The 14,901-nt window shown below is 37.0% G+C and overlaps 1 pseudogene; it reads left to right on the forward strand.

The window, feature by feature from the left end:
• Positions 1-335: 335 nt before the first annotated feature.
• LOC131227117 (nascent polypeptide-associated complex subunit beta-like) lies at positions 336-953 on the forward strand (annotated as a pseudogene).
• The last annotated feature ends 13,948 nt before the right edge of the window (positions 954-14,901 follow it).

A 14,901-nucleotide genomic window follows, 5' to 3' on the forward strand; every position in this document is an offset into this window, starting at 1 on the left:
TAAAACTCAGAGCTCAAGGATCATTCATGATGCCTGGTACTAGGGGTGCACACGGGTCGGTTTGGTCCAGTTCTGGGGTGAAATTGGAACCGAACCGTTTCTGACGGTTCTACAGTTTTGGAACTAGAACCAGACCGTTAGCACCCTAGAACCGAACTGGAACCGGACCGTGAAAAACGGTTCGGTTCCGGATCGGTTCCACGGTTCTGGGCTACCTTTTATCTAGGGTTTTAAAAAAGGGGCATTCAGAAGAATCAGAGATGGGAAAGAACGAGATCAGCTGATTTCTCATTTATTTTCTGGAAATTCAATAAGATAAAATCTCAGAGCCTGAGCGAGCTCTTACGTTGTTGCGGCGTCTTCTATCCACAAAAAACCCCCCTACGAAGATGAATCGGGAGAAGCTCATGAAAATGGCCGGTGCCGTTTGCACTAGTGGAAAGGGGAGCATGCAAAGAAAGAAGAAGGCTGTTCATAAGACCACAACAACAGATGACAAAAGGCTTCAGAGCACCCGGAAGAGAATAGGGGTGAATGCAATCCCAACCATTGAGGAAGTCAATATCTTCAAGGATGATGTTGTCATTCAATTTTAGAACCCAAAAGTGCAAGCCTCAATCGCTACCAATACATGGGTGGTTAGCGGTTCTCCTCATACGAAAAAGCTTCAGGATCTACTACTTGGGATCATCAATCAATTAGGGCCTGACAACTTGGATAATCTGAGGAAGGTTGCAGAGCAGTTCCAGAAGCAAGCACCAGGTGCCGTCCCCACAGAGGCAGAAGACGATGATGATGTGCTAGAGCTTGTACCTGGAGAGACATTTGAAGCAGCCACAGATGATGGCAAAGCTTCTTAAGAGTTTTCAAGGGAGTTTTTATTTTTCATTTTTACCTACCTTATTAAGTTTTTATTACTGTTGCTCGGAATACTGAAGAAAAAAGGCAGGTATTTTAGTGTTGTTAGAAACCATGGTAGAGTTTCTACGGTTCGAATCTACAGTTCGGTTCAACAGTTCGGATCGGTTCTATAGGGCCTTAAACCAGAACCGATCCGTAATCAACGGTTATGGAAATTTTGGAACCGGAACCGGACCGTTAGCATCTTAGAACCGGACCAAACCGGACCAATCCAACAGTTTCGGTCCGGTTACACGGATCCAACGGTTTGATGTGCACCCCTACCTGGTACACTAACCAATCCCCTTTTGGCAAGCAAAGCATTCGGATTCAAGACAAAATAACATGTACTTTTTTCAAAACATCGGAAATAGCTAGGTTTGTATTTCATTTTTTTCTGAACTGAGATCAGCTGATGTCATAGACTGCGGACCAATGAAATGCAACAGTAAGCGAAAGCGGATTGGCTGGTGTACCAGACACTACCACCGACTTTGCTGGTGTGTTGACGTCACCAAGTTCTGGGTCCCATCATGAGGCATGTGTTATATCCCAACTTTTAATCATTGTGGGGAGCTGGCAGTAAAGCTTGAGCCAAAAAAATAAGACAGATCCAAAGATTAAGTGGACCAAATTGCAAAAAGTAGTGGGGGATTGGACGTCTACCAATGAAACTTTCTTGGGTTCAAAATTTTGGATCAATATTATCTTTGTTTTTTCTCTTCATCCTCCTCTGGGTGACCTTGCAAACAAATTAGATAGGAAATAAACACTACAGTGAGCCCTATGAATGTTTTAAAAGTGAGAATTATTGTCCCATTTACTATTTGTAGTATGGTCCGCTTGAGCTTTGAATATGAATCTTTTTTAGGGTCAAGCTCTAAAATGATCTTGGAAAAATGGATAAATAATGTGGATATAATAAATACATACATCATATTGGGGCCATATGACTTTTATCTCCTTTGAACGAATCGAAAAACTCTGAGCATGAGGAGCAGTAGTGCTCGTGTCTTTCGCATGATACATACCCACACCAGCCGATCGGTGGTGTGTGGTACACCATACAATCCATTCTCCCTCCCTAGTGTGCCTTCAACACATGATTTGGAAGCCAATTGGCTGTGTAACACACACCACCAAACTAGTTGCTAAGTTCGTCCCATCATGAGGTATGTGTTATATCCAAATCATCCCTCCATTTAGCGAGCTCATCGCAAGGCTTGAGACGAAAAATAAGACAAATCTAAATATCAAATGGATCACACTGAAATTTGTGGGGGATTGAATGTCTACCATTGAAACCCTCTTGGGGTTACAAAAGTTTTGGATCAATATTGATATTTGCTTAATTAATCCCTATATATATATATATATATATATATATATATATATATATATATATATATATATATATATATATATATCTGTGTGTGTGGAAAATGGTACTATAAGGTTGACCTCATGAGAACTTCCTATGAGGTCGACCTCTGTGGGCTCCACCATGATGTGCATCTAACATCAACACTATATATTTGATGGGTCCCCTCTAGGTCATGGGATATCCTAAAAATCAGCCGTACACGGAACTCATGTGGGCCATACCATTTATAACCCTGTGAAGACATACTTAAAACATTAGAAACCACTTGTTAGGGCCCACCTGAATTTTGGATGTGTTTGAAACTTGGTCTAGCCCCTCATCCAAGTGGGACACACATAATGGATGGGCTGAATTTTTTAATCACATCTCAATGGGCCCAATAAACGATCATGAAGGTTTAATGGGTGGGTAACCCCTCTCAACTGGTGTATGTGGTGTGACCCACATAAGTCATGGATTTCACCTAATTCTTAAACCTGTGGCTCACTATGAAATGATGCATCTGACTGATGGGGTAGATATTTGACACACATCATAATGGGGCCCACATAGGTCGACCTCATGGGAAGTTTATATATATATATATATATATATATATATATATATATAATGATGCTTAATGTGAATGTGGAGTTTTTAGGCATTTTTTCATGGTTTTCTATTGCAATTGCTTGATTAACCTAATTTTTAGTAATTCTCACATGCAATTAATTTTACATCTAACTAGTTGGCATGTGGGGCCCACCATGTGTTTGCATGGCATCTTGCAAAATTAGGTTGATCCGACTATTAGATGGGATACATGATAGAAAAACTATGGAGCACAAACAAAATGTCCAAAATGCCATATAAACACCAACTAGTTGTAACTAAATAGGTCGGGCTTGATTTTTCTGAAATCATAGTTACTGCCCTTGGGATTTGGACACTTGACCTTTTGCTCTGATACCATGTCAAATTACCACTTTCTCTAAAAGATTAAGCTGTTAAAGGATGGTATATCATTATATATCAAGGGACTTTAACATTAAGCCACACCACTAAGAGTGAACTTTGATCCAGTGGTGGAATTCATGGCAGGTATTTATAGGAAGATGCCATGTACAGAAACTATGGTTTGGCAAAATCAGAATTGTACTTACACCCAAAGAAGATCTACATTTGATCTTCCTTTGGTATTACGCATTCTATCATTATTATGGCAGTACAACCTCTTATCGGATCCTTTAAGGGAATGAATCGCTGCATGCTACTTTGCTATGATTGACATACCCATTAAATGAGAGACGTGCCTGACACAGCTATAAAGGCCCATTGGGTAAGCATATCTTATCTCATAACTAGATATAATTTTATTCATGAGGCCGTATCTTACATTCCTTCCAAAATGGAAAATTTTCCCAAATACATTCGGAGAACCAATAGCAATCCCAAAGATTTAAAAGATATCCATATTGAACCAATCTAAAAATGAACCTAGCCTTGGATTGGTCCATGATCGGGAAGACCATTTCATGTAGGTTAGGTCCGCAATCATGACCCGTTTAGAACCAAGAGAATGGGAGAGTTCGATGTGACATGGCTCATCTTCGCCTGATATCTAGTGTTAAATTCCACTTCTATTGAGAGCTAGGTGATCACATTAGATCACCATAGTAAGTGACTATAATTAAGAAAAAATGATCTCTTGATCGAACCAAAATGATCCTATAGGAAAGCATCTATGTATAGCAGTGGAAATCTGAGATTCAACCGTTACTAACGTTTTAAAGATCTTCCTAATTAAGAGCTTCCTAATCTATGAAGGAAAATGTTGTGTATCCATAAAGCATGCATGAAGAATCTCGAAGGACCCAGAAGCCCAATGAGGGGCTTTTACCGCCTTGAGAAAGGTATAAAAGAAATACCTGAAGAAGAGCTCAAGGCCAAATGCCTCCCACATTTATCTACATGTCTACGTTACATTCATACTATTTTATTTTTCCTAACCTAGCTCACTATTGCCCGGTGGCTCTCATTGTAGTGTGTTTATCTTAGGAGTACATTAAATGTTTGCAACCTTAAGTTGTCAGATCCCCAAGTCTATTTGAGTTTCAATTCAGTTGTTCATACCCCAGTCATATCATGCTGACCATCGACCTTTATTGTCTATTTCGATAGGTGCATTAAGTATTTATCTTACTTCTCGTTTTAATGAGAGTACAAAGCACGACGGTTCTAACAGCGCCAACACATTAATAAAGATCAATCATGTTTATGCCAAGCTTTATTCTGTTATATGTAAATCTTCTACTCCAATTAAGGAATACCACATTAAAGCACTAGTGAAATAAAAAGTCCTTAAAGTGTTTGATTCTGTAATTACCGGTACAAGGTAAAAGAATTCATTCGTGAGGGCTAATCTCTTCCCTTACTCAAATCACTTGAGTACGGCGCACATTAAATCAATCAGTAAGTGATCGAGAGGACTCTAGGTCTAGATTCAGTCTCCAATTTGTTCATCCCGAGGTAGGGGTACTGACCAATTTAGTCAATATCCTTGAGTCGAGTAGACTCTGGCACGCCTGCGTGCAATCATACACGCACACATACTTCCAATCCAAGACCTTAGTCAGATAAGTGACCTTAACTAATTGAATTAACAGCAACAACATGCATTAAAAAAATTATACATGGTAGTACATGCACTCAAAATTTTTACATTGTGGTAGAGCATTTTTTCCATGATAGACCATACGGGGCGACAGATGAACCCAAAAACTTATACACAATAGGGTATTTAATCCTTTGGCAAACTACGGTGAATTTGCCAAACCGACTGGTATTTATAAGTCGTCCCCACACTAGTGTAAATGTTAATGAGGCATGAATGTAATATCTAAATTGTCCATCAAGTGGGCCAAATAATGTAGATTCATAGCCTAAAATCTCGTAGGTGGACAAATAGGGTGGGCAACAATGTATAAAGTAAATGAATGGCCAAAAAATGGGCTTCGCACGCCCCTATTTGGATTTTTTGAACTAAATCACGTTTAAAAATGGGGAAAGACTCCACCCTTTCACCATAATGTTATAATTAAAACAATATTTTAAAAGTTGTTAGAAAAAAAGGCTACTAAATCTAAATAAAATAGCCCTAGTGAGATGGTTGTAATGGTTGCACCAAAAAACCTAATTGACCTTTGTGGTCCAAATCCAAGAATGGTTGCCTCGAGATGACAATGACCTAAATGGATCTCTAACTAGTTACCTTCAGTCTAAGTTCTAAAACATCTAAACAATATGATAACATTATGTTAGAGAGGGAAAAAAAAAAAAAACAAGGTTGTATTGGACAAAGTGAAGGGGTCACTACAAGAAATACGGTTTTTAGGGACAAAATTTTTAGCGACGAAAAAAATTTCGTCAGTAAAAGTAATGTTTTACCGACGAAATTTTTTTCATCGGTAAAATAGCACTTTTACTGACAATGGAAATAAATTTTTTACCGACAAAAATTTTTGTCGGTAAAAGTAATTTTCCCACTATTTTGAAAATTTTCCCGCTAAGAGTTTTACCGACGAATATTTTCATCAGTAAAAAGCAGAGAACCCTTTTAGCGACGAAAATTTTCATCGCTAAAGGTGTAAGTGCTATAGTTTATATCCCTATCTGTTGTCAAATTTGTGGTACCAAAATCACTGTTATATATAACTTGCATAAGTGAAGCTCTCTCAAGGATCAACATTCATAAACAAGCTAAGCTCACAACAAGCAAAGCTTACAAGTACAAGGATCAATCTTGAATGCAAGAACTGCTCACAAGACAAGACTCAAGCTCCAAGACTTCAAGAAGAGTACAAGACAGTTTGTAAAGAACTCAAGACACTTTCAAGATTGAGCTACATCAAGGTTTCAAGATTGAACTATATCAAGACTTCAAGGTCACTAGTTCCTAATGTTTCAATGTCCTTACTTCATGGTTAAGGTTTGACTGACCTTAGGTTGACCTTAGAAGTAGGTCATTTTAGATACATAAGTCGAATGTTTATTCCACATGAGTTTGGTCTGTTCTTCGACTAGTCCTAGGCCTTCTTCGACTAATCCTAGAGTTGCTTCGACCAGTCTAAGAAATTCCTCGATCAGTCGTGAGTTTGTTACAAATTTCGGATAAAATCTGTTAGGCTTCGACTAGTCCAGGAATCTGTTCGACCAGTCGAAGGAACAGTGTCGACTGCATCTTCGACCAGTCGAAAATCTTCAACTCAAAATCCAGCGATGTTTTTCAGGTTCTTCGACCAGTCGAAGGAGACCTTCGACCAGTCATAGAACGGTCAAAGCTTATCGTGCCTAATTTTTCAAATATCTGTTATTGCTTCGACTAGTCGAAGAGCTCCCTAGACCAGTCGAAGACGCGATCTGCTCACCTATAAATAGTGCACGAATCTTAGAAGAAATTATCGAATTAATTAATCTATTCAAGCCAATCTTCGTCGAACTTCTGAGAGATAATTCTGTGCTCCATCTAAGCTAAGTGTGCTTATTTAATATTCTCTTTCCTTAGCTTTATTTAATTGATTTTGTTTCTGCTATTCCAATCCAATTTGATAAGAGGAATTGTTATTTCCTTTCTTTGGAATCAAAATCAATTAAGGCAAGCCCTATTTGGTTTAATTTAAAATCTATTAGAATTAGAACCATTGTAATTGAGTACTGGACATTGAACTTGGACATTCAATCATCTACTCTGATTTGGTTCTACCGGGCTGCTACAACGAAGGAGATAATCAGGTATTTTACATTTAATTGTAAATTCCTTTCTGTTTTGGTTTCTTTCAAGATTTGCCAGAAAAATCTTGTTGTATTGGTTATCTGAGGAGAGCCAGGAAAACTCAGAAGTGGAGTTTTTTTAATTTTGTAAGCCCACAGACAAAGACACAATTGTAAAGGTTTTGGGTGAACTTGGGAAAACCTATTTTGTTAGTGAACGCTAATATCCCCTGTGTGAGGATATTAGGAGTGGAGTAGCATTTTGTGTGGCTGTTGTTTAATAGTTGGTGAACACACAGGCGAACCACTATAATCCCTTGTGTTGTGGTTGAATGATTTATACTTCTGATCTTTAATTATTCTTTTGTGGGATGTATGTATGGTGGTGAATGTTGTAATCATTTAATTCAAGCATTGTGAGAATTTTGTAATAGTTTAGAATTTATTTTCTGCTATTCTTTTATCAGCTTGATATTCTATTTCCTTTAAAAAGTTGTTCCAGCAAGGTTGCCCTACCATTTTTATGGTGTATGGCTGTCCCTAGAACAATACATTTGTGATTACAATTTATTTTAATTCAGGTTGTATTTATTTCTGTATTCCTCTTCGGTTTGAGATTTGATACAAAGATCTTTCTAGAAATAAGGTTGTCCTACCATAAACTCTGGTTTTTAGTGAAAGGTTGTCCTTAGAACAACATTTGTATCAACCTCTCAAGATCTAAATTTTGAGGCTGTTTTACTTTCTTGCATTGTGATTTATTTTGGCTATCATATTCTTTTTAATTCCGCTGTTATAAGTTTTATTTGGCATTGTCCTATTCACCCCCCCCCCCCTCTAGGACATATATCTAGGCCTTTTCAAAAGGGTGTTTGTTTCCTTTTAACGATGAAATTAATTTCATAGCTAAAAGCCACCTTTAGCGACGAAAAGTTTCATCGCTAAAGGGTGTTTTGTATTTTTGAAAAGACAAAAAATTCAAAAAGTTTCCTTTTACCGACGAAATTAATTTCGTAGCTAAAATCCACCTTTAGCGACGAAAAGTTTCATCGCTAAAGGGTGTTTTGAATTTTTGAAAAGACAAAAAAATCGAAAAGTTTCCTTTTACCGACAAAATTAATTTTGTAGCTAAAAGCCACATTTAGCGACGAAAATTTTCGTTGCTATAGGGTGTTTTGAATTTTTCAAACGACAAAAAACTCGAAAAGTTTCCTTTTACCAATGAAATTAATTTCGCAGCTAAAAGCCACCATTAGCGGCGAAAATTTTCATCGCTAAAGGGTGTTTTGAATTTTTGAAAAGACAAAAAAATCGAAAAGCTTCCTTTTACCGACGAAATTACTTTCATAGCTAAAAGCCACCTTTAGCGACAATAATTTTCGTCGCTAAAGGGTATTTTGAATTTTTGAAAAGATAAAAAACTCGAGAAGTTTCCTTTTACAGACGAAATTACTTTCGTAGCTAAAAGCCACCTTTAGCGACAAAAAAGTTCATCGCTAAAGGGTGTTTTGAATTCTTCACAAGACAAAAAACTCAAGAAGTTTCCTTTTACCGACGAAATTACTTTCGTAGCTAAAAGCCACCTTTAGCGATGACAATGTTCGTCGCTAAAGGATGTTTTGAATTTTTAAAAAACCAAAAAAATCAACAAGTTTCCTTTTACCGATGAAAGTAATTTCGTAGCTAAAAGCCACCATTAGCGACGAAAAGTTTCGTTGCTAAAGGGTGTTTTGAATTTTTGAAAAGATTAAAAAATCGAAAAGTTTCCTTTTACCAACAGAATTAATTTCATAGCTAAAAGCCACCTTTAGGGACGATAATTTTCGTTGCTAAAGGGTGTTTTGAATTTTTGAAAAGACAAAAAAATCGAGAAGTTTCCTTTTACCGACAAAATTACTTTCGTAGCTAAAAGCCACCTTTAGCGACGAAAATGTTCGTCGCTAAAGGGTGTTTTGAATTTTAAAAAAAAACAAAAAAAAATCAACAAGTTTCCTTTTACTGACGAAAGTAATTTCATAGCTAAAAGCCACCTTTAGTGACGAAAATTTGTGTCGTTAAAAGGTGTTTTGAATTTTTAAGATAGAAAATTTTCGCACTATGTCGGAAAATTTGGCAATTAGACTTTTACCGACGAAATATTTTGTCGGTATTTCGTCGGTAAAAAATGTTTTAATTTTTAACATAAAAAATTTTCGCTCTATCTTGGAAATGTTCGCGGTAAGACTTCTACCAACGAAAATGTTCATCGGTAAGTGTTTTTCCTAAATCTTTTTCCCAATGGCTGAAAATCGTTGATAATAATGTAAAAATGTATGTGTGTGTGTGTGTGTGTGTGTGTGTGTGTGTGTGTGTGTATATATATATATAATTAAAAGGTAATATTTAAATGATCTGTAATATCACATGAAAAAGAATATTGAGAAGTTCAGAAATTTTAACAATGTTTGAGAAAAAATTTGAGAACAAAATGATGCTTTTGAAGAAAAAAGTTGGCAATTTGAAATTTTTGAGAAAAAATTAAAATATAAGAAAATTTTTGAGAATTTGAAAATAAAAATTCAAAATTTGTTTTTTAAATTTTTTTTGAAATTACTAGGCACATCCACTAATTGAACCTTTAATCGTTTTTGGACAATCTAATCAGTTCAGATTGAAGAGTAAATAACTTCAGATGTTTAAATCAAATTTCACTGAAATTGTTGATCAATCTTGTATGCCCAAAATCTTTCTCATATGTAGCTTGATTGAGATGAGTAACTAGTTAAATTGAGAGTATTGATCAGTAAAATAGAGTGAATGGACCAGACATGTAAAATGGGCCAAATATTCTAGTCAAAATTGTGACCCAACTTACTGACCTCGTGAGAACCTAAGAATTGATGTTAGTAAGTTTTGTGGGGTCCATCATGATGTGTGTCGAACATCAACACCGTGCATTTGATGTGTCCCCTTTAACTTATGAGATATCTCAAAAATCATCCGTATACGAAACTCAGGTGGGCCATACCATATAAAACTATGTGAAGACATCTAAGAAAATATAAAAGCACTTGGTGGGGCCCACATGAGTTTTGAATGCGGCTAAAACTAGGTCTGACCCCTCATCCAAGTGGGACACACATAATGAGTGGGTTAGATATGTGAATCACATTTAGGCAGGCCCAATATATGATTATGAAAGTTTTAAGGAAACCCCTCTCCACTATATTATGTGGTGTGGCCCAACCAAGTCACAGATTGACATTCTTTATACCATTCAATGCTTTTCTTGGATCATTTTAAGATATTAACTAAAAAATGGGGCCGGTCCAAGGCTTAAGTGGACTACAAAGTGGGGATTGAACATCCACCATTAAAAATAACATTCACAGAAGTTTTGGATCAAGCCGATGTTTGTGTTTTCCCTTCATTCATATCTTTTTGATATTATGAACAAGTTGGATGACAAATAAACATTACTATGGGCCCAACAAAGGTATCAACGGTGGAAATCATTATTCCACATTGATTCACGTGGCATGGTACACTTGAGTTTTGTGGTGTGGTCCATTTAATCTTTAGATATGATTCATTTTTTGGATAATTCACTAAAATGATTTAGAAGAACTTCAGATGTTTAAATCAAATTTCACTGAAATTTTTTAGATTACGTCCTAAAATGAGATTTCAAAACATATGTATGGAGTGGATTTAATTTTAAAAAATATATATCAAAATGGGCCCACAGGGATCCACTCACCTTGGTGAATATCCACCACGCATATTTTGGATATAAGAAAATGTCATATCAGCTTTCTTTTTTGTCCCACATTTTTTTATTGAAGGTTGTTGGAGGGGGAGCGGATTAGGTACGGCCTGACTGTGCGGCCCACCTTGATATATGTATTGTATATCCATGAAGAAATCAGATTGCATACCGAGTTACTCAGTATGCTCTTATCATACTGAGTAAAATCAGTTGGGCCCACTGTGAATATATATGGTTTATCCACGTCGTCCATCCATTTTTCTGATTTTACAAATTAGAGATTTTAGGGCTTACAGATTTGAATGTGGACCCCGAATTGAGCTTTTAATCTGTTTCAATATATATAAGATTAAAAAAAAACTTGGAGTTAATGTTTCAAATATGAGATGCCATATAGTTGATGGAGAGGCTGCAATTCCAACAGGCGCACGTAGGTTTTGAGTTGTGATTTCAACCCGTGGATACTTGCCACACCTGACTTGACTCGGTGCCTACTCGACTTAACTCAGTACCTGTGATCGGATTAGTCTAGGCTAGACCCAGACTCAGGTTGGGTCAGGCATGTTTGGATCAGTCCTAACTTAGTTCGACCCGACTTAATGCTAATCTCCAATGCCAACCCATAGTTTTTTAAAGGGCCGATCATTGTTAGCATATGAAATCTTCTCTGACCATTATATGTATCATCCCATATTAGGCTGACATGTCATATATTAAAGTAAGAGAGATGCTCTGGTGCTCTCCAGGTGCTATAAGTTATAATCTTACTTGCATTGGATACTTAGACGATCCAACCATTGATCAAAGTTGTTCATGGGATTCAGCCTACATTTAATAGGCTATCATGCAAACATCACATCAATCCAACAAATAACAATCATTTGATTAATGGTCTTTAATATGAGCGGTCCAGCCAAGTTACACAAAAGCATGTCCAATTAACAATTTGATCCTTCCAGTTATCTGGGTTTCCCATGTTTTGAGTTATAAATTTACAATCATTTTTATTTTTGGACAATCATAACCATCACATTTATGACTTTGAAAATGTATAGCTGCGAAATTAAGGCCTAATCAAAGATAAATTAGTTCATCCGATCATATTATCTGCCTCATTCTTTGGCTCATGACTTAAAATGATATCTCAAAATGGATGGATGGTGTGGATATAACAAATACATCATAGTGGGGCCTACAATACTTGGTGTCCTCACCGTATGATGTCCAAGAGGGAAACAGACTAGCTACTCCCCTTACACCAGACCCGTGGCTGGTGGTCGGTGCTCTATGGGTCCCATATGTGTTTCATCCATGCCGTCCATCCATTTTTATATATCATATTAGGGCTTGATACCAAAAATGAGAGGGATATAAATCTCAGGTGGACCACACCACATGAAAACAATAGTGATTGGATATCCACCATTAAAACCCTCCTGAGGCCCACTGTACTTTTTATTTAGCATCCAATCTGTTGATTAGGTCATACAGGCCCAGATGAAAGGAAAAAAATATCAGACTGATCCAAAACTTTATATGGCCCCCAAAAGGTTTTTAATGGTCGACGCTCATTCAACATTGTTTCCTATAATGTGATCCACTTGAGATTGAGATATACCTCATTTTTTGTCTCATACCATAAAATGATATGGAAAAATAGATGGACGGCAGGGATAAAACAGATACATCATGGTGGGGCCTATAGAGCACCGACCACCAGCCCTTGGCGCTGGTGTCAGCGTGAGTAGCCAATCTGTTTCCTGAGAGAGACTTCAAGTCTCTCTCTCTCTCTCTCTCTCTCTCTCTCTCTCTCTCTCTCTCTCTCTCACTCTCTCAATCTCTCTCACTCTTGCGCACCCTCTCTCTCTCAGTCCTCTCTCAACCGCGCCCTCTCTCTCTCTCTCTGTCTCTCTGTCTCTCTCGGTGCTCTCTCTCACTCTCGCGCACCCTCTCTCTCTCTCTGTCTCTCTGTCTCTCTCGGTGCTCTCTCTCACTCTCGCGCACCCTCTCTCTCTCTCGGTCCTCTCTCAACCGCGCCCTCTCTCTCTCAACCGCACCCTCTCTCTCTCTCTCTCTCTCTCTCTCTCTCTCTCTCTCTCTCTCTCTCTCTCTCTCTCTCTCTCTCTCGCGCACCCTCTCTCTCTCTCTCTCCTCAGAGCTTGGGAACCCTATTTTCAGCATGGTCTTGTGATCGGGGCTCCAACTCAAAAAGGAAATTGTTCTCTTCCTCTAAAGCTCGGTTGACCATGAGGTATCTATCTCTCTCCCTCTCTCTCTCTCTCTCTCTTTCTCTCTCTCTCTCTCAATCTTAATACCGATTGAAACGATTTGGGGATTTAAGGATTTAGTGATTTAGGGATTTAGAGAGTTGGGGATTTAGGGATTTAGGGATTTGGGGATTTAGGGATTTGGGGATTTAGGGCTTTAGGGAGTTGGGTCTAATACACAGCTGAACCTAAGCAATCCAAAATAGCTGATAGAATGTTGAGATAATACAACTAAAACATTTTTATTATTTTCTATCCATGATACAAAACAAGACTCATTGTCTAGATGGTTAGGATCACTGGGAGACAACCCAGTTTCAAGGACTAAAGAACCGGCACACAAACATGCACAAAAGACATCTTTAAAGGGATAAAAGTGGACCAAATGCACTGCCACACAATATTGCCTTCTATGGTAGCATGTTCACTGCATCAGTAGCAACACATTAGAATTGCCACAACAAGATCAGTTGGTTGCCGAGAATAGACATCTAGAATCCTACATGTTTTCTTTTTTGTTTGCATGCACAGGCTCATGCACTTGCACATGCACATGCTATGCATTTGTATTAATGCTTTCGTTGCACCCTTTTTTTTATTTTTTCCTTTCCTTTATCAAGAAACATCACAAAGGAAGTTGGATGTGTAAGCATGACTTTCACCATATCAATGTACAATGCTTCAAAGCTTCAGGTGAGTTGGTCTTTTGACTATAAAGGAGAATTCTACATGCTTCTTTCTTCATTTTTATCTTTCACCAGATGATCAGTCAAGCTTAATTTTTGGTTCATGACACATATACACTAGATACCATAAGTTGTGCCTATGCCACATGTGCAATATCTAAGTAATTTATAAGTTCCTGTGTTTCACCCATAACACTGCCAGAGTATCCAAGTTTTTCTCATCTTCCATGTTCTTACTTTGGGTCTTTACTTTGTTATGCCTTTGTTACAAAATCATTAGTTTCCTTTTGATAACTGTTGAATTTGTTGAAAGTAATGGAAAATTACTAAGTGATATTTTATGAAATCATGTCCCTCTCTTGTTAAGCATTGTTGTTAGTCATTGTTTTATTTTTTTACATTACTTTGTGTTTCTATTTACAATATGTAAAATTGCATCATAAAAAGGGGCATGGGTTATGATTCATCATGAAATGAAACTGGCCACTAATATGACCATTTTGTCAATCATAGACTTGTTTTGCATGAATTAAGGAAAAAAGAAAGAAGAACAAAAATGGATGGTGATGGTGCACTTTATTGCAACATTAGTGGAAGTTTGTCTTTGACAAAGGAGCTTTAAAACTTAAATCCTACAAATTCATTTATCATTTCCATTTTTCACCTAATTTCTTCTGTTTATATGCAGTTTGACAAGCCTAACCAAGCCAAGTGATTGCCTTCTCTCAATGTTTGCAGATGACTTTGTAAAATGAGCTTCTTGATGTCATTGTATAGTTTGACAAATTTGTCATCAATTAATCCATGTTATAATGTTTCAATTGCATTGCTAGTACACTTTCTATTTCTTGTTATGACTAATACATCAATTTGCAGGCGAAATCGAATGCAATGGTTTTGACTATTCTGGCACTCATATTGTCATTTCTATGTAGGTGAAGTTTCGGGAGTTCATCAATTTGCACAGGCATTCTCAGTGTATTGTATTTGCGAATGTGAATGAAAATAAACAACTTATAATATATATATATATATATATATATATATATATATATATATATATTATATATATATATATATATATATATATATATATATATATATATGTTATCAATGGAGGATACCTTGATTGGGGGGACATGAAATTCTTGTAGCTTATGGTATGGT

This window comes from Magnolia sinica, chromosome 15 (assembly GCF_029962835.1).
Source record: "Magnolia sinica isolate HGM2019 chromosome 15, MsV1, whole genome shotgun sequence".
NCBI lineage: Eukaryota > Viridiplantae > Streptophyta > Magnoliopsida > Magnoliales > Magnoliaceae > Magnolia > Magnolia sinica.